This window comes from Stenella coeruleoalba (genome assembly GCF_951394435.1).
Source record: "Stenella coeruleoalba genome assembly, chromosome: 1".
Taxonomy (NCBI): Eukaryota; Metazoa; Chordata; class Mammalia; order Artiodactyla; family Delphinidae; genus Stenella; species Stenella coeruleoalba.
Window position 1 is genome coordinate 161,368,619 of NC_137169.1, and position 20,974 is coordinate 161,389,592.

The following is a 20,974-nucleotide window of genomic DNA, read 5'->3' on the forward strand; positions in this document are numbered from 1 at the left end:
CATCACTAGGCAAGAAGTAGAATGACCCTTCTATTCACGCCTTGACACAACGGCTGCCACCCCAGCAGAGACCGTCACCAGGGATCCTTGGAAGTCCTGGCCCAAAGGGCTATTTTCTTCCTTGGGTGACATCCCTCCCCTGTGGTCCCAGCCTCAGGAGTTATGTTCTGAGAGGTTCCTTGGTGCAGAGTCTCCCAAATCTTAGGTGAAGGCCTCTGTAATACTTTAGGGCAGGGGTGAGCAAACATGACTCGTGGGCCAAATCCAGCCCTCCACCTGTTTTTGTATGGCATGTGATCTAAGAACGGTTTGTACATTTTTAAATCGTTGGAAAAAAATCCAAAGAAAAATACTTTGTGATATGTGAACATTATGTGGAATTCACATTTCATCATCTATAAATAAGGTTATATTGGAACACAGCCACGCTCATTCACTCAGTCATTTATGTGTTGTCTGTGGCTGCCTTCCCACTACAATGGTGGAGTGGAATAGTTGCAACAGAGAGAGTATGGCCCGAAAAGTGTGAAATATTTCCTACCTGGCCCTTTATAGAAAAAGTTTGTGTCCGCCCCCGCCCCCTGCCCACTTACGTTACTTTAAAGGGAAATAGAGGTATACCACCTTTTCCTTGACAGCCTGCTTCTCGCTTACCTTGACGTGTTAAGTTTGCATAGCAATATCTTATGACAATGGAAGGAAACTAACATTTGCTGGGCACCTACTGTATACCTGACACATTTTCTCTGTTTCTCACATAATCTTGACAGCAATCTTGAGAGGAACAAGCACTAACGGCTGCTTACATTATGAAAGCATGGAGGTCAGAGGAATTCAGACACTCGCCCAAGCTCTTATGGCTAATCGGAAGAGGATTCTGGATTCAAACCCAGTTCTGTCTGAAAATATCTTCTTCCAAAGCCAATATCTTCTCCAGGCCACCATGATGCTAAGATGACTTCCAGCAGCCCAGTGAGGACCCGCCCAAATGGCTGCTGATTTGGGCATCCCCACAAACAGTAGACTTGAGACTCAGGCTCCAGCAACCCAAACCCCAGCTCAGGCTCCCTTAGCCTCGGGGCCTGGTCTATGGGTGTGGGCATTGTGGGCCGCAGGCAGCAGGTCAACAACACAACGTCAGCACCACCTCCCTCCTCCTGCTGCCTCATCTCTTGCTATCTACTTTCATCACGTATTAGCTTTCCTTCAGGAAGATTCAATTTGCATTTAAATAGAAAACCTCCGGAATGGCTCAGATATAACAGTTAAGGTGCTAATTACAAATTCATTCCTCTTTAAATATTAAAGCATTTCAGTTCATCTCAGGGGTGATGGAAGGCAGCAGGGAATGCACGGTATTTATAAGTAATGAACATTGAGCTGTTTATTGCGAAGCCCTTACAACTCCCCACCAGCAGAGGGCAGAGAGGAGGTGTTCTCAAGACCCATGGAGGGGTGTGTGTCTTAGGAACCTAAAATTAATGAAAAAGAAACATCAGCGGGCTTCCCTTGTGGCGCAGTGGTTGAGAATCTTCCTGCCAATGCAGGATAAGACACGCGTTCGAGCCCTCGTCCAGAAAGATCTCACATACTGCGGAACAACTAAGTCTGTGTGCCACAACTACTGAGCCTGTGTAACACAACTACTGAAGCTTGCGTGCCCTAGAACCCATGCTCTGCAACAAAAAAAGCCACTGCAATGCGAAGCCTGCGCACCACAATGAAGGGTAGGCTCTGCTCACCGCAAAAAGAGAAACCCCCCCCGCAGCAACAAAGATCCAAGGCAGCCAAAAATAAATAAATTAATTTTTTTTAAAAAAGAACACTGATTTAAAAATAAATGTCCAATAGCAATAATCCTTGAAAGAAACTAGAAGATGGCCAGCAGGATGGAAGCTGCTAGTATGGGGCAGAGGGACGTCCTCAGGTTGCCAGTTCCCTGAATTGCTTATAAGGGTCTCAGGGCAGGGTCTATGCCTCTCTTATATACCACTCTCTCCTATCACCAAGCCTAAAGCCTGACATGCAGTGGCGACTCCAGGAATACTTGTTGAATTAATGAATGAATAAGTTAACCAATCAGTCAGTTATGGGAGAGATCATTTATTCAACTACTGTTATGAGTCAGGTGTTATGCTAGATGATTTTCATGTCTCCTTGTTAAATGATTTATTCCTCTGCATTTCCCCCAGAGCTGTGCAGATGATATACTATTTGTTCTTTATCTTGAAGAATAGTACTTTGCATTTTACATATTGATTTATACTTTCACATTCATATGACATGGTTAATAATTATAACAAAATTGAGAGGTGTACCAAGTTTTATTATTCCCATTTCACAGGTGAGAAAACAAACCCAGAGGGGGAGAAGACATGAGCCTCAGAGCACCCAGCTCAACTGGGAGCTCAGCCAGGACCTGAACCTTTGTCTTGGGGTTCCCAGCCTGGATGTCTTTCAAGTGTCACACTCTCCCTCCTCCCAGGGCTGGGCTAGTTACTCCGGTATTCACAGTGTCACACCCCAAACTTGGCCCTTGTCCTCAAGATGCTGGGGCCCAAAGTCCAGCTCAGCCTCTCGGCCAGGCTCAGTGCCTGGTCTCCAGCCAAAGTGCTCTAGAGCTGACACCCAATAGAACTCTCATTTCTTAGTGCCGCACCGTGGCTTGGTGCTCTCTGCTACATTTATGCATCCCTGCTTGTTGAAATCCTATTCCCTCTTCAGTGCTCAAACTCAATGCCACCTCCTCCAGGAGCCTTGCATGATCCTGGCAGGCAAGAGCGATCTTCTCATGTTTCCTAGAACTTTATCTGTAACTGTGTGAGCACGTACGACTGCCTCCCATGATAATAACCACCACTGATATTCAGAGAACTATTCCAAATTCTTTACATATTTTATATAATTTAAATTTCATATGAGTTTAATAATTATAGTTAACAAAGATGTGGTGATTATTAATGTCATGAACGGATCTAAGTTTTATATATATATGTGTGTATAATTTAGCCTATAAGGTAGGCACTACTATCCCCGTTTTGCAGATGAGGAAACTGAGACTTAGAGAGGTTAAGTGACCTGCTCAAGGTCACAGAGCCAGAATAGGGTGTGAAATCAAGATTGTCTGACTCCGGAGTCCACATACCATTTGTGTAGAGGTTCTACTTGTCTTACCAGGTGGTAAGCATTTTGAAGGTGGGAACTGCTGTAGTGTGTCATTCTTGCAATTCCTTTGAAGCCAAGCACAGCAATTTGTACATAGTTCATATTCAATACGTTGAGCTTAATTCAGACCAGAACTAGAAGTTCTGGATGTTGGCTGTATGTTGGTCAGTCTGTGCCCAACACAGCGATCTTGGAAGATAATTAGGTTAGAACCAGCTGGGAAGGAAACTTTAACTGCAAAGCCAGAGTGGCCAAGCTGAGGAAGAAAGGCACTTAGAGACCCTCACCCTTCCCAATCCCATGCCAGTCTGTCTCTAACAAACACTGCTACCTGTCTCCCCAGCAGCAGGCACTGGGGAATGCCAAGGTGACACTCTGCACACATGGATTGAAATAAAACTTACCTGACCAGGGGAAAAGGACATCAAGTGATCATCTGCCAGAGACAAAGGAGGAGAGGGGGCTGGAGAGGACCCGGTAGGGGTCGGCTCGAGGTTCCTCCTCGGAGCAGGCTGGGGGCAGGGACTACAGTGTCCCCAGGATCCCAAGGGCTTTCTCCAGGATTACGAGTCCCCTGCTGCTGCCTCTGGCTGATGAACTGGGATGCAGCCAGGCCCTACGCAGGGGGCCCCATCCTGAATGCACGGAAGCTTGGGGGTCTCTGAGCTCAGGAGGCGTGATCCCCCCACCAAGAGGAGCTCACCCTGCTTGCAGAGCCCTGGCGGCTTTGCCTGCCTCTCTCTCTACCGAGCCTCAGCTGTGAGGGCCTGCTCTGTAGGGAGAAAGGGTGAGGGGGTGGACATGTTCACACACACAGACAATAACTGTCATGGAAACTAACCAACAAAAAGATTTAGGGAGCCAGACTCCTCTGCCAGATGGGAGAGAAAGGAGGGAAGAGAGAAAGGGGCCGTCCTTAGCCTCACTGCCAGGGCTTTTATGCAGAGAACAAATGTCTACCTCAGCCCTTAGCCAAACATTGCCGGTTTCCCTGTTCTGGAGTGCTGGGACTGTGAGTAAAAGGCAGAGGCGTGGGTGGACCTTTTGGTATTAGAGTCCCAGATAGCCACCCCACACCTTTGTCCTTCTGTGCATAGAGTGGGCATCAGCGTTCAGAGAGGGAGAGCAGCTCCCTCGAAAAGGTCAGCACTGCTAGCAAAGCTAGACACATTCTACCAGTTCACGCCCAACATTTTAGGGCAATTTGGATCACTTTGCTTGAGGAGATGGCTCACAGAAATTTCTTAGATGAAAAGCGCAGGGTTTCAAGGGGTAACCGAACAAGGCTGCATTTTAAGACCCATCTCCTCTGTCCATGAGGTTAGAGCAGACAGTCGGGAGCTTAAAGAAAGCCAATGGGGGGAATGGCAGAGATGTGGTACATGTGGCTTCTCCATTCTATGACTCTGAGTTCTGTTTTGGGGGGATTGTCTCTCTGGAGTAAAATAAAATCTAACTAGGGGAACATTTTTTTATTCTCTGAGGTAAGAACGTCAACTGAGCACCAGAAATCCCACTCCAATTATTCAGCTGTGAGACTTTGGACAAGTTTCTTCATCTGTAACATGGGACTAATAGGATTGTGGAGAGGATTAAGTGAGGTAATATGTGTGTAAAGTACATAGAACAGTGCCCAGCCCTTGGTGTTTACCATTCTTATTGCTACTGTTATTAATCTTTCTGGTCCTCTGTTTCTGCAGCTATAAAAGTGAGCCAAGGGGCTTCCCTGGTGGCGCAGTGGTTGAGAGTCCGCCTGCCGATGCAGGGAACACGGGTTCGTGCCCTGGTCTGGGAAGATCCCACATGCCGCGGAGCGGCTGGGCCCGTGAGCCATGGCCGCTGAGCCTGCGCGTCCGGAGCCTGTGCTCCGCAACGCGAGAGGCCGCAGCAGTGAGAGGCCCGCGTACCGCCAAAAAAAAAAAAAAAAAAAAGTGAGCCAATAACACCAATCTATCTCATGGGGATTAAATGTGAGTGTTATGAGATTATACTTAATGGTGTGGTGGTTATCAGGGTATACGCATTTGTCAAAACCCATCAAACTGTGGATTTTATTGTATGTAAATGACACTGATTTTTATATGTTTATATAAACAAGTATATCAGTAATAAGTGTCTAGAACATAGGAGATATTCTTATTCCCTGACCTCTCCCCACAAAGACAGGAAAGAGAGAGTGAAAGCTAGAAGTAAAAGAGGGGGATTGCATAGGGAGGAGGTGTTCGTACACAGGCCACATTGATTTTGCAGGTAGCGGGTCACCTGTGAAGATTCAGCTATTCTCGATATTTCCTGAGGCTTGAACGTCAATCTCTCCGTTACAGTGGCAACACCTGGGTAACCGAGTTTCCTTTATTAACCCAGCTCCTAATTTCATAACCTGATGTAAGAAAGTGAACTGCACTCCAGTTTGCTTTCTACATCTGCTCCAGGGGCCATCCCACCACCACTGCCTCTGCCCTTTGTCTCCCAAACTCCCTCCTGAGCTGCACCTGAGCCCCCGAGCAGAGTGGCATGGTGACTATTGGCTGCAGGCTGTCACACCTAATGAAGCATTGGCCCGGGGAGACAGCTGTCCATTAGGGTAGCCCAAGAATGAACGGTCTGCCGCATTAGAAGCGCCTGAGAGGGATTGCTGCAGCCCAATTAAAGAGGAATCGTGTGTGTATATGTATGTGTGAGCACACGGGCACATGTAGAAAGGGACTGGAGGGGGTGGAAAGTAGAATATAATTAAGAATCAAGTAAAACTGGTCCCTGGGGACAGATGATAGACCGCGAGCAAAGAGCCTGCCTGAACGATAGCTGCTCGGGGGATGCTGGAGATGGAAGCCCTGCTGCCAAACGGCCCCAGACCAAAGGGGAGCTTCCTTGTTTGTTTGTCCTATGGAGTGATGCCTATAAATAAATACATCCCATAACCCATAATCTGAGAATAATTTTCAACTCAATCTGTGGCTATCCATTCTGAGCAAATGTTCGGGGATACTGGCTCTTCTTCCTTCTCTGTATTGTTTGGGGATACAAGACTGAGTGAGAGACAAATGCAAAGATGATGATACGGTGAAGATGTTTCAAATGTGAAATCCTTTCAGGATTACTTCCCTCATCTCTCCAAAGCTGCTCACATCTAGGGACAGGGAAGAGAAGGGGATGAGTTGGGACTGTGACAACTAAGATAGCCATTAAGAAGATCATAGCTCTAAACTGCAGTTCTGAATGTGAAATCCTAGTGACGAGAGGGTCTAATGTTCACCCCGGAACCTTTCCAATGATGAAAATGAGCAACGGCTCTTTTGGCAGTGGTCTGATGTTAGGTGATGAACTAAAGAAAGAGTGTTCCAGTTGAAATTAACAGGCTGGGGTCCAGGTTAAAGAGCAAATGAAGGAAGGTAGCCCATGGGACAGCTGGGGTTCTGGGATACAGATAAGTCACAAAGCTGGGTTTATCTGCAGGTGTCAGGATTGATCAGCCCAGGGTCTATTTCCCAGGCTCTTCTCAACTTAGCCACCCTCCTCTTCCCAAAAAAGGAGGCCCAAACTGGAGTATAAAAAGGTGCTGGATCTGAAATCCTGCCTGATTTAAGCTCTGCTCACAAAGGAGGCCAGAGAGGACAGGGAGGGGTGGAAATCAAGTAAGTAAATGTCAGCTCTGCAGCTGGGAAGAAGCCATTAGCCAGGCAGAACCTCCAATAAGAAGCCATTGAATTAGAGCAGTAAAAGAGGGGGCCTGACATCAGAGGGCACTGCAGGGAAGGACAGTCTAAGTGGGCAGGAAGGAGCGCCAGGCGGCTGTATACAGAGGATTACTTAAGATTTGCAAATGGCAAGAGCAGATGCCTTCCCAATGACAGGCCCCCAATCCAGACACCCTTCACAAAATACCCACACGATTCCTTTGTCCTTCCCCAAATCCTGTCTCAGGGAGCCCAGCCATCTCATGGGCTATTTTGAAAAATATTTCTCCCTTCTGCCTGAACCCAGAGACAAAATGGGCAGCTCTCAGCCACTCTGGGATTAGTCAGAACAGACAAAGAAGGGGAGCAAATCCCTTGGCAAACAGTGCCCCGGGGATTTCATTTTTCCTCTTTTCAGTGCAAACCTACTCAGACAGATGCTGGAATACATCTGTCTGCCTGTGTACGCAAGAAAAGGGAACTTTGTTCACATGGAGACGTTTTCCTTTAACGCTGTAATTATTTTATTTTGTAACCAGTGGTTTGCCAATTCTGTCTTTTTGTTTTTTTTCTTTTTCATGAACTCTCATTTCCTTGTCCAGAGAAGAAAAAGATTAACATTCCTCCCCTTTATCCTAAATTGGAAAATTTCAGTAAAGTCTCTTAAAAGCCCCATGTGCCAGTGATACCCAGATTCCAGGATTTAAAAGGGGAAATCTACTCTGAAAATGAAGATAGAAAGTAGCTCTGATTTAGGACAATCGAGTCTCATTTTTTTCATTTAACAAATAGCTATGGGGCACCTTTGAGTGTAAAGCATGAGATGGCATACCAGGTCTGGTTTGTGGGCTCAGGCAACTTCCAGGCTCCAGGGGGAATAAGGCACAGGACATACATGTCCAGAGTAGGAGGAAGCGTGTAAGGGACACATGATCAGTGTGCTCTTTGCACTTTGGGAGTGGAGAGGAAGAAGAAAGCATAGTTCTCTAAGGGTGCCAGAAAAGACTTCTGGAACGAGGAGGTGTTGGAGCCAGTCCTGCAAATGGGTGGCAGATTTTGGCAAAGTAGAGAGGAGGGCATTCAAGCAGAGACACAGTAGATCCGCGTTTGCAGACTGGGGTGTGGTTGAAAAACCACACATCGGGGGTGGATGGATAAGATACAGAAAGCCCAGTTAAATTGGAATATTTAGGATTACTTATTCTAGAAAATTTTGGTCATTTATCTGAAATTCTGATTTAACTGGGTATCCTGTATTTTTATTTGCTAAATCTGGTAATCTTATGACAGAAGCAAATGACCACTCTCATATGTTAAGTCCCTGCAATATTCCAGATGCTTAAATGTATTATTTGTAACCCACTGCAACTACCTCCGTAAAGTGAGTGTCAGCACTCCCCCTTCAAAGGTGAGAAAACTAAGGCTTCTAGGGTTTAAGCAACTTGTGGCTCTAGTCAAGCAGTTAACACGTGGCAGTGACAGGATTTCACTCTAGGTCTGACTAGCTCCAAAGATGCCTTGGAGTACTGAAAGGTCAGGTGAAGGGAAGACTGGTAGAGCCAGAGACAGACCTTGCTTGAATGCCAGGCTAAGGAGCTAGGCTTCTCAGAAGGCAATGGAGAGTCCTTGAAGGTTTTTGAGCCAGGGGTGAAATGATCAGAGCAGTGTTTAGAATATTAACTTGGCAGCAGACTGTAAAACTGGTTTGGTCCAGCTGAAGTGTTTAGAGATGAGGAACCCATGCAGCCTTCCTTTCCACAGGGATGTGTGGAGCCCATAACAGGTGCCAGGCACTATGCTAGGCACCGAGGGCACGACGGTGAAAAGGAAAGACACAGTCCCTGTCTTATAGCCTAACAAATTAACATGCAACTGATTTCAATAAAGGGTAATGGGTTTTATAGGAGAGGAACTTGCTCTACGTAGAAGATTATCAACACAGTCTTGGGAGGGATGAGGACTTAGGGTCATGGAAATAGGAATGTTTAGTGCTTTTTGTAAACAAGATTTAAAAATATACTGAGGACATGACCAAGTGATTTAATTCTTAATTATAAGCATAGTTGGCGTGGGACAAATGCAGATCATTAAAATCCAGAGATAACTTTACCTTCCAATTACTCAGTTGCCTCATTCTTTCTACCCCCTCCTCCATGGGTTGTAGACACATTTTTGTCTATTCACACACAAAACAGTGAAGTGTAGTGGCTAAGAGTAAAAGCTTTGGACCTAAATATAAGAACTAAAACTATTCAATAAAAAACAAGTTTAATAAAAGAAAAGAAACTCTTAGAAGAAAGCACAGGCACAAATCTTCTTGGCTACGGTTTCTTTCTTTTTTTTTCAACTTTGTTGAGATATAGTTGATATATAACATACGTAAGTTTAAGGTGTACAGGTGATTTAATACATGTATAAATTGCAAAATGATTACCGGAATAAGGTTAATTAAGACTTCCATCACGTCACGTTATCTTTCCTTTTGTGTGTGTGTGTGTGTGGATAATATTTAAAATCTACTCTTTTACCAACTATCGAGGGATTGTTAACTATGGTCAGACAATGGTTTCTTAGATATGAGACCAAAAGCAGAATCAAAAAAAAAATCTTTTATATCAGAACTTCATTTCTTTTTTTTCCCCTAATAACATTCTGTTGTATGGATATGACACACATTTTTTAAAAAATTTAATTAATTAATTAATGTATTTATTTTTGGCTGCATTGGGTCTTCGTGGCTGTGCACGGGCTTTCTCTAGTTGTGGCGAGCGGGGGCTACTCTTAGTTGCAGTGCGCGGGCTTCTCATTGCGGTGGCTTCTCTCGTTGCGGAGCACAGGCTCTAGGCGCGTGAGCTCAGTAGTTGTGGCTCACAGGCTCTAGAGCGCAGGCTCGGTAGTTGTGGTGCACTGGAGTTGCTCCGCGGCATGTGGGATCTCCCCAGGCCAGGGATCGAACTGTGTCCCCTGCACTGGCAGGCGGATTCTTAACCACTGCGCCACCAGGGAAGCCCCTGACACACATTTTTTATCCATTCATTAATTGATAGAGTTTCTTTTTGGATTGATGAGAATGTTCTAAAATTGATTGTTGTGAGGATTACACACTCTGGTAAAAGCCATTGAACTGTATGCTTTAAGTGGTTGGATTGTATGGTATGTTAATCATATCTCAATAAAGCTTTTTTTTTTTTAAAGTAAAGTCTTTAGCATCAGATGGATATGGGTTTGTATCCCAGTTCTCCACTTGATCTTGAATAAATCAACTTTCTGGGTCGCAATGTCTTTAGCTATAAAATCAGTACTGTTATAATAATATATATATAGTTATAATAATATAATATATATTTATTATTATATTATTATTTCATAGGGTTGCTGAAAGAATTAAATGAGATAATGCATGTAAAATACTTAGCACAGTTCCAGGCATATAATAAGATTTTAGTTAATGTTACTTATGCCACTAAGTTTAGATGAGTACCAAATTTTGTGTGTGACCACAGACCATGCTTAATTCTAGCATCTTAATTTATACAAAAGTGTCCTCTGAAAGCTTCATGGGACTGTGTATACATCTGAGGAAGTTACAACTGTGCAATTCCATATAGCGTTTCAAAATTAGGAAATATACCTCTCAATTGTTGAAACACAATCCTCAGAATTAAAAACAACAAACCCAGAAGACACCCTGAGTTAAACTAATTTTGGTTAAAGGTTTCACAGCAAACTTAGCAGGCGATATTTATATTAACTTCACATCCTTTGAGTGGAACGCTATGAAGGTATGTTTGGTGGGTATGTGATTGACTAAAAGAGGGTATAACCAGGACCAGAAAAGCAAGGAAAAGTCCAACCACAATTTCTGTAGCCTCCACATAGGTTTATTTTTCTGTCATTTAAATGAACTGTGAAAATTAATTACCTGTCATGCCATGAAAGAATAACTGCCTATGAACATATGAAAAGATGTTGTTAACTAGTTCGATTGGAAAATAATGTAAAAAAGTATATAGCAAAAAAGAAGTCATCTAGAATAGCAATTTTAACAATTTAAATTTCTTCTAATCTTCCTTCCCAACTTAAATGGGGAAAGGCTTGCAAGTGGAGAAAAGACAACAAAGAAAAGCGTTCTCATCTGGCTAAGGAAGCACTGCCTGTGTTAATAATAACTACTACTTTTTAAAAAATATATATCCTCTTATTGTCTCCTTTTATTTTCTTAATTCAATTTTTATTTTATATTGGAGTATAGTTGATTTACAATGTTGTGTTAGTTTCAAATGTACAGCAAAGTGATTCACATATATATACACATATATATATCCATTCCTTTTCAGATTCTTTTCCCATATAGGTTATTACAGAATATTGAGTAGAGTTCCCTATGCTATACAGTAAGTCCTTGTTGATTATCTATTTTATATATAGTAGTATGTATATGTTAATCCCAAACTTCTAATTTATGGTCCCCCCACCGTCTTTCCCCTTTGGTAACCATAAGTTTGTTTTCTAAGTCTGTGAGTCTAGTAACTGCTACTTTTTGAATACCTGTTATGTACAGGTATTTTCTGTGTATTATCTACCGCACAAAACCCATTTTATAGGTGAGAAAATGGAAGCCCAGAGTTAGTTTCCCAAGATCTAGAGGTAGTAGGTGGCAGCACCAGAGCCCAAGCCCCGTGAGTTGATACCATGTAGAAGTTTCTTCTACTACATCACTGGGGCCTTCACGAATCTTAAGGTCACACTCTTTCCTCTTCTCTGAGCTCAATCATTTGAAATCTTTTAACCTTCTCTGCAGTGGTCTTCACCCAAGGCAGTTCATTTCCAACCTTGGCTGTACTGGTGCCTGTGTCCCTCCCCCAGAGATTCTGAGGTTGCTGGTCTGGGGGACAGCCTGGGCACCAGACGGCACTTAAAAGGTCCCCGGATGATTCTGATGGGCTGCCAGGTTGAGGACCACTGGATTTGGGGAATCTGTGTGGTAATGATTCTGAGAGGAGATGCTCCAATTTCCACTGAGCTATGGCCAGGTGAGTTTTGCACAGAAGCTGCTGGGCCTTTAAGATAAGGAAGAAATATACCTCCTTACTAGGCCTAAAGGCAGCCCAGAAGGACTCTTGCTTTGTAGGCTCCTGTTAGACAGATAAGAAGACCAAACCCGGGCCCCCAGCCAGCAATCCCAGGGTCAGGCAGTGTTTAACCAGTTTAATTGTTGTGTGAACAAAATGTACCACTGCAGCACTTTGTAGAATTTGATCTCAGAGGAGCCGTCTCTCCTCCCATCCCTGCCTGATGGCCTGAGCAGTAAAGAGAGCTGATTAAGCATCCTAGCTCTCTCTCATCTGGCTCCCGTCCGACTCTCCAAGAGCAAGAAACAACTCTGCCCAGAAACAGGCCGGGAGTATCTGTGTCATTTAGGCAAACAGACAAGGAAGACATCAAAGGAGAATGACAGGAGGATGATTAGGAGCTACAGGGGACAAACACCATGTGGCTTTTCCCTTGAGTTTCACTATTGTTTGCAAAACCCATAGTATTAAGACACTGTGCCCATCATGGGGATTGTGGAAAAGAAAAGCAGAATTTTAACATTCAGAATTTTAGTCCTCCTATTAACATTAATTGGAAGATAAAATTCACCCTCTCCTTTCCCCTTACATTGTCCACTTATGTAATAAAACCTTTTTCAATCTCAAAATCTTTTACCTAGAAATCTCAGCTATCCAGAACAAAAATGTATGGCCTTGACTTTGTAGCAGAGGTTTAGGCCCTCACTTTGACCCTCTTTACTTACATTTTATTTTCAATCCTTATTAAGAGTGTATTCCCACTTGAATTTATTAGATCCCATTTATTGGTTCTGCTGGCACTAGACTAGGTGTTAGAGACTGATGATTAAGACATCGTCCTCGAGCTCTAAGAGGCCACAGTCTAGTTGAAAGCTGCCCATCTACAACTTACCATGAGACGAGTAGACAGGCCAAGAAATTTAATAAAATAATAATAATAATAATAATAACCCAGTCAATTCTAATAAGTCTGGTTAGAGGTTTTCTCCAATCTATAGCAGATTAGTCAGAAAATTCAAATGCAGGAAAGAATTGTTCAAGATAGTTGACAGCCTGGGGCAGAGGAAAAACAGACAAAGCCAACGACTCAGAGAGCACAGCAGTCTGGGACCATGTAGTGTGGGGCAAGCTGTCTTATAGGCCTATTAAGTGTCCCTATTTTACTAGAGAAGTAAAATATTAGTAGTAATAACAGTATGATTTACTGCTAGGTGCTGCACCATGTGCTTCAGCATAGATTATTTCATTAGTCCTCACAACAATGCTGAGATAGATATCACTTCCCATTCAGCAGATGAAGGAAGGCTCAGCAAGGCCAAGCAGCTTGCAAGGACCCTCAGCTGTTAGGTGTGGGGTCAGAATTTGAACCCAGGTCTCTCTCTTTCCACTTCATCCCCAAAGTGATGCTTGTGGTTACAAAGTCAAAGACACATAAGATTTCGCAGAGAGAGCATCTCATTCAATGTCCTCATTTTACTGAGGAAACATAAGGGGAAGTCATTCCAAAATATGCAAAATTATACTTATATATATTTTACCGAGGCATAATTTAACCTATATTAATTTCAGGTGTACAGCATAATGATCAATATTTGTGTATATTGTGAAATGACCACCACAGTAAGTCTGTTCCTATATAGTTATAAAAAAATGTTTTTTCCTGTGATAAGTGCTTTTAAAAACTACTCTCTTAACAACTTTCAAATATGCGATATAGTATTATTAACTAGAGTCACCATGCCCATGACATTTATTTTATAACTGGAAGTTGTACCTTTTGACCCTCTTCACCCATTTTGCCCACCATGCACCCCCCTACACACACACAACTCTGGTAATGACCAATCGGTTCTCCATATTTATGAACTTGGTTTTTTGTTTTGTTTTTAAAATTCTACATAAAAGTGAGATAATACTGTATTTGTCTTTCTCTGTCTGACTTATTTCACTTAGCATAATGCCTTCTAGGTCCATCCATGTTGTTGCAGATGGCAAGATGTCATTCTTTATTACGGGTGAACAGTACTCCATTGTATATATATACCACATTTTCTTTATCCAGTCATCTACCAATGGAGATGTAGGCTGTTTCCATATCTTGGCTATTGTAAATAATGCTGCAATGAACATAGGGGTGCATGTATCTTTCCAAATTAGTGTTTTTGTTTCTTCAGATAAATACTTAGAGGTGGTTTCCTGGATCATATGGTAGCTCTATTTTTAATATTTTGAGGAATCTCCACACTGTTTTCCATAGTCACTGCACTTATTTACATTCCCACCAATAGTGCACAAGGATTCCCTTTTCTCCACATACTTGTCAACACTTGTTATTGCTTGTCTTTTTGATAATAACCATTTTAACAGGTGTGAAGTTATATTTTGGTGTGGTTTTGGTTTGCATTTCCCTGATGGTTAGTGATGTTGAGCATCTTTTCATGTTCTTCTTGGCCATCTGTGTGTCTTCTTTGGAAAAATATCTATTCAGATGCTCTGCCTATTTTTTAGTCATATTGATTTTGTTTTTTTGCTGTTGGGTTCTATTAGCTCTTTATATATTTTAGATATTAACCCCTTATCAGATATGTGATTCACAAATATTTTCTCCTGAAAAATTGTATACTCAGATTCTTTGCTTCAAAAGCAAAGAAAGGTATAACATTTCATGAAGATTCCTATAAAATATCGTCTTCATAACCCTGTCACAGGTTGGGTTTCCTAGAAGCAGAGTCTGAGGCCTGTAACTTATTGCAGAAGTGCTCTTCAGAAAACCTGTAAGGGTCTGAAGCAGGATAAGGGGAAAGAGCCACGTGGAACTTAAGCTCTTGTGGTCTCAGGTACCATCAAGCCCTGGCCTGATCCAAGGTGGATGGGTGGGAAGTGGAGCGCTCTGGAACACAATTAACATCACAGAGGTGTCTTCTCCCCACCTTGATGCCACAGGGCTGGCCTTTTGTTTTTCCCAATCAGTTAGTCTTTGGCTGTGGGCTACCCTGGGTGGGTGTGACTGGTCAGGAGAAGCAGCCCCCATCAGCTGAGGACAACGCTTAGGAGGAGAGTGGTACCCATGAGCCTTTGGCAGCCAACCCACACAGCAGGCGTGGGTACACTGGGCAAGGGAAGGGGACCCGGGCAGAGCACCAAAGCAGCATCCATTCACACAGACTCCGGACAAGTTATAATCCTCTGTTTATGACTCTGCTTCTCCCACTAGATCGTCCTTATAGCCCAGCTCCTAGTACAGGGCCTGGGACATAGTAAACCCTTCATAAATGTCAACAAAAAGACACACCATTAGGAAGGAAATTGCCACCGCTCTCAAAGAGGCAAACTGAAGTTATCTGGAAAAAGTTGCAGCTGAATGAGGAATCACTGGGCATAAGGCCATGCTGGACCACAGGAGTAGACAGGCAGAAAGACTCACTGAGTACAGAGCCCCAACCTTCCCATCACCAGCAGGATTTGCTGAGAATGCAGATCTGTTCATCTAAGCAATACTTCTGCTTCCCCACTTTGGGAGAGCACATCACATCAAAAAGAACCTTCTGATGGCTTTTCACAAGCGGGAGACATCTGTGCTGTCACTGAGAATTAATTGTAGAAAACCTTGCCTAAGGAAATGCCCAGACTTCTCCTTTTTTTTGCTACCAGTTTTGGTATAAGCGAGAAATAGACTGGCAGGTGATTAGCGATGTATTCCCTACACCTCTCCAAATGGCCTACTTTTGCAAGCAATGTCCCACCTTTAAATAAAGCTGCTAGCAAATGCGGAAAACTGCCTATGTTCTTCTGCCAAGTTGCAATATCGGGCTTATAAGTGAAATACAGTACAGGAAACCTCTAGCATCTACATGGCTGTTACTACTCTGATAACATAAAATCCCTTTACCCTGAGGTCTCACGTACTGGGATGTATCGATATTTTCCACAGTCGTCAAAAATCAAGAAATATGCATGATATCATCTGACTTCTGAATATGCTAAGGAGAACGGACACCAGATATAGCGAGGAAGTTGATCAGTTTCAAAACAGAAATGAAGAGTTGGAAGGCATCAAGTGTGATGGGAGAGTCAGGGACTATTTCACTATGTCTCCATTAAGGAAAGTAAACAAAAAAAGGATAGAGTTAGTGGAGTTTGGAGCTAGAATATGTACATAAGTGCCCCCCACATCTCTGATGGACCCTGTTAGGACCACCACAATGTTGACGCCGGCATACACGCCTGTTACAGGTGGAGTATATCCTGCCTGTTCTGGCATATTCTGGTTGGGTTTCCATGGGCACACAGTGGAAAGTCAAGGGACTTATCCAGATACAGCTTGTCTTGGCCACAATGTGTTATTGAGGGAGAAGCGGGGAATGGGATGCAAAGAAGAAAGGAAACCAGATGATGCAGATGGGCTATCCACATGGAGGGAGAACATTAGAGGCCTGCAAGCAGAAGAGAATTTGTCTGGCCCACAGTTTCGTGGGTTTAAAAACTTTTTTTAGATTAGTTGCCAATTTGAAGAATTCAGAGATTTCACCTAAGTATCCAGAATTTTCACTCTTCTTGAAAAATCTACCCACATTCCTACACGGCCAGTCTCGGCTGGGCTGGGGAGCTGCTGCCGCCTCCAGCGTGATGTGCATCCTGCAAGTCACAGGGCTCGCTCACTCATTTACACAATTTGCCTGGGCCTGTGGATGTCTGAGTTTGAGAACCCCTGATATTGTGCACTAATGCTGCGAAAAATCGCCTCGTTTCTTTCTTATTCTTTTAAATTGTGGCAAAATATACATAACACAAAATGCACCACTTGAACCATGTTTAGCTGTGTGGCTCAGTGAACCTAAACACCCATACTGCTGTGCAACCGTCACCACCATCCAGCTCCGGAACTTCCTCCCAGACTGAAACTCTGTACGCATCCAACAGCAACTCTCCAGTCCGCCCCCCTCCAGACACTGGCAACCATCATTCTGCTTTCGGTCTCTATGAACCTGATTAGTCTAGGTAACTCATAGAAGTGGAATCGTACAGCATTCGCCCTTTTGTGACTGGATTATTTTACTTAGCACACTGTCTTTCAGGTTCATCCATGTAGTTTCTAACTTAGAATTCTCGTGCTCATTTTACAGGGGAGGAAACTGAGGTCCCAGGAAAGCCCTACGTGTCCACAGGTAGCTGGGGACAGAGGTGGGATTGGAACTCGGATCCCCTGAGTTCCTGGTCAGTCACCTTCCCCTGTGCTGTCCTCCTTAGACTATGTTTCAACTCTCCAGCACCATCAGTTAGAAAGACGTGCTCTTCGTGGCAGCCGAGCCATCCTTACCCGGGCAGGTTGCAAACTTGCCCTTCTTTTTCGCTTGACATCAGTCTTATGAAAAGCAAAAGAGCTGCCCTCTAATCAGGACAGTAGTGGACATTAGTAACCCATTTTCCACAAGAGGCCAAAAAACCCTAGTCGAAACAACAAGAACCAAAAGGCAAACTCATCCTGTCCCCTCAACATATTTTTAGCTAATCCCTCAACTCCAAAGAGGATTTTAACAGTGGCTCTCTAGGAACTGGAGTCGTCACAGCATTCTCCCGTTGCCAGGAAATGAGGAGACGCGTCCTCACCCACATCGGCAGTATACCTAGAATAGCCCCCTTCTGGCTCTCCAGAGAGTGATTCATTAGGCAGGGTTGTGTTTAGGTTACACCCCCACACGAGAACATTCACGGGAGTCATCATTCTTCAGTGAACATGGTCCTGTAACGCCGGAGGGCCCGTGAAAGCAATGCTGCTTGGTGCGTAGCTACAACACCTCTGCATGTTTTTTCCTGCTCTCCACTCACCTGCTTTGCCAGCAGGAAATGGACAGGAAGCTGTCTGTGTGCACCAGGCAGGAAGAAGCCTGGATGGCAGTTGTGCTTACTTTTGTGTACTTTCTTAATGGGTGCATTTCTTCTGGAGCGAAGCTAGTTCAAAGCTAGCATGGCTTCACACAAGCTAATTGGCTTCCCTTTCATTTTCTGCCATCCAAGTTTCTTGGGGGAATCTTCCTCAGAATCAAATGCTAAGTTGCTTTGCCACTTTCTTATTTTAGTCTTGAGATTATTTCTTGATTCGGGAAAGAGTAAAGTTTAATTTTACTTCAAAGATCAGCCTCTTCACTTTAATCAACAAGACTTTTCTTGGCTGGGGGGTACGGGTGGGGTTTGAGGACAGAAGGAAAAAAAAGCAAAAAAAGACAACCTCCCAAACATCAGTAATCCTTTTTCTTGCATGTAAGAATCATTATCAATATTCTAGATGTGAATAATGTGGTCTAGCACTTCTTTATTTATGACTGTGGCAATGAATATAACTTGGTGCTTAACCAATTATTTTTAAGAGGTGGTAGCACACTGTTTCTTTGAATGTTGAAAACCAGAAATAGAGACTTTAAGAATTTCTTCCATCTGCCAGCCTGAATTTTGGCTGGGTAGAGATTTCAACAGCACACGTGATAGAATAGGCCTCGTTGCCCCATATGCAGAACACATGCCCACAAAATCCAATGCCCCGCGGGACGTGCAATTAGCTGAATCCTGTTTCGCCAGCCAGCACTTCCCTTAACTGCTTGGCAATCAGAGGGAGAACATCCTCTCTGGGTGGCAGGTCTTAACCCGAGGTAAATAGTGACATTTACCCGCATGAACACTACCCATGCCCAGGAAGGACAGACTGTTAAGGGATAAACACGCATAATGAGGTTGACGGGGACGCCTTTCAGCAGCAGTTTGCTCATTTTAGGAACTTCTCCTCATAGGAATAAGTAGGAGGTGATATCTAGGTTATTGGTTTTGTGGTTTCAAATGTCTATTTGGGTTGGAAATGGCTTGAAAAGGAAGTGGGCTCATTCTGGATGGAGTTAAGACTTTGAGAAGAGATTCAGAGATGATTAAGATACAGTCCCCAACCCAAGGAGCTCCAGAATTTGTAGGGAAGGCAGACAAGTAGTTAGAACTGGAAAAATAAACACCCTGATGGCTGGGAGTTTGCCCTTGACGAGAGAATAAATCACTATACCAATTCCCTTCCTATTGCTGAGACTAGTGGGGGAGGGAGCCCTGCCTGGGAATTTGATTTGGCCCAAAGTCAAGAAAATCTCAGGGCTTCCCTGATGGCGCAGTGGTTAATAATCCACGTGCCAATGCAGGGCACACGGGTTTGAGCCCTAGTCCGGGAAGATCCCACATGCCGCGGAGCAACTAAGCCTGTGCGCCACAACTACTGAGCCTGCGCTCCAGAGCCTGTGCTCTAGAGCCTGTGAGCCACAACTACTGAGGCCCTCTGCCACAACTACTGAAGCCCGTGTGCCTAGAGTCCGTGCTCCACAACAAGAGAGGCCACTGCAATGAGAAGGCTGTGCACTGCAATGAAGACTAGCCCCCGCTCGCCACAACTAGAGAAAACCTGCCTGCAGCAATGAAGACCCAACGCAGCCAAAAATAAAATAACTTAATTAATTTTTTTTAAAAAAAGAAAATCTCAGTGTCATGGCTTCTGCTTCATCAGTGGGTAGCTGAAGGTGGAGTGGGGGTGGGTAGATGACTATGTGTTGGGAAAGGCACCAAAGTAGGCCCAGTTCTTTCCTCCCCACATTTCAGTTTCCTCATTATGTCTAAAATTTCAGAAAAGCCTGTTACACACCCAGCTTCCCTGCACCAACCCTCTGCTGAGGTCAGCTTGGTAGCAGCAGCTTCTGAGAGATGGAGGACAGTGGTCCTGGGAGGACAGTAGCCCCACTCCCCATACACACTTTCCCCAGATTACCAGGGAAAAGTGAGCCTTGAAGAAAGGGTCAAGAAATACTTGCATCACATCATGAATATTCACAAGACATGGCAGTGCAGTTTTAGAGTTCTCTATGCAGAGGGGTTTCAACAGCTCGCCTTCACTCCCCCCCACAACCCTATTTGCACGGGGCAGTTGCAGCTACTCCTTCCTTCCCTCTCCGGGAGTCCCATAAATGTGCTTCATGTCTGCTCACCAACACCGGGGAGCATGTCCCGACTTCCCCTCTGCTGCCTTTGCTCCTGTAGCATTGCTACATTTGCTGCCCTTGTCAAGGGCACACATGTTGAAGAGCATGTCAGAGTGTGCTCCCTCCCTCCCACGGATGCTGAGCTACCCACTCCTGTTGCTGCCAGGGCCCAACACAGAGAACCGCCCTGCGCGCCCAAGGTCCCTCAGGGGGCTGGGCCACCAGCTCCTTAGGTTTGGTACCTCTTCAGAAGCCCTCTCTCCCCAGCTCTCGGGGGAAGCTGTGAAAACTGATGCGGAAGACAATCAGTGAGGCAGGGACGGTTAGTTCTTAGGAGAGTTCCTCTTCTGCATTAGCCTCGGAATTAAAGTTAGGACTCTTTAATATGGCCCCCAAGACCTGCCATGATTTGAACCCTGCCTTCATTTCCAGCCCTATCCCTCACCACCACCTTCATTTTCCCTAGTGGTTCCAAACTCGCCTGTTCTCTTTCACATACCAACCTCTGTAAACACTGTGCCCTTGGCCTGGAGACAGTCCCTTCACCTTTAGCCTCACCCACCTTCCTCCCCCTTCTGTTGACTGAACGCTACTCATTCTGCTGGATTCAGCTATGATATCACTTGCTCTAGGAAGCCACCCATGTCCACTCCCAACATCTGAGAAAGTTGCCCTCTTTTGCTCCCAGGGCCCCCTGTCCTACCATCAAGGAGATCACTTAACACTGCAATGTCTGTTGGCATCTCCATCTACCCTACCAGTTCTTTAAGAGCAGGGATTGTATCTTATATTGATTTTATTTGCCATTCTATTGAGGGTATACAGGAGACAAATTATTGGATGGATGAATAGTGAAACATTTACTGTTTACAAACAAACTTGTATGCCTGAGTGTCTTCCTTTAAGACACACTTTTCTCAAAGAGGGAAGCAGTCCCCAGTGTGCATAGACCCCTGATTGACCTACCCTACTGGTCCTCTGGCCTGACACTCCTAAGTGGACTCCAGGTCCTCAGGCTGGCTTAGGCTTGAGCTAGGATTCCTCCTACATAAGCATCTGA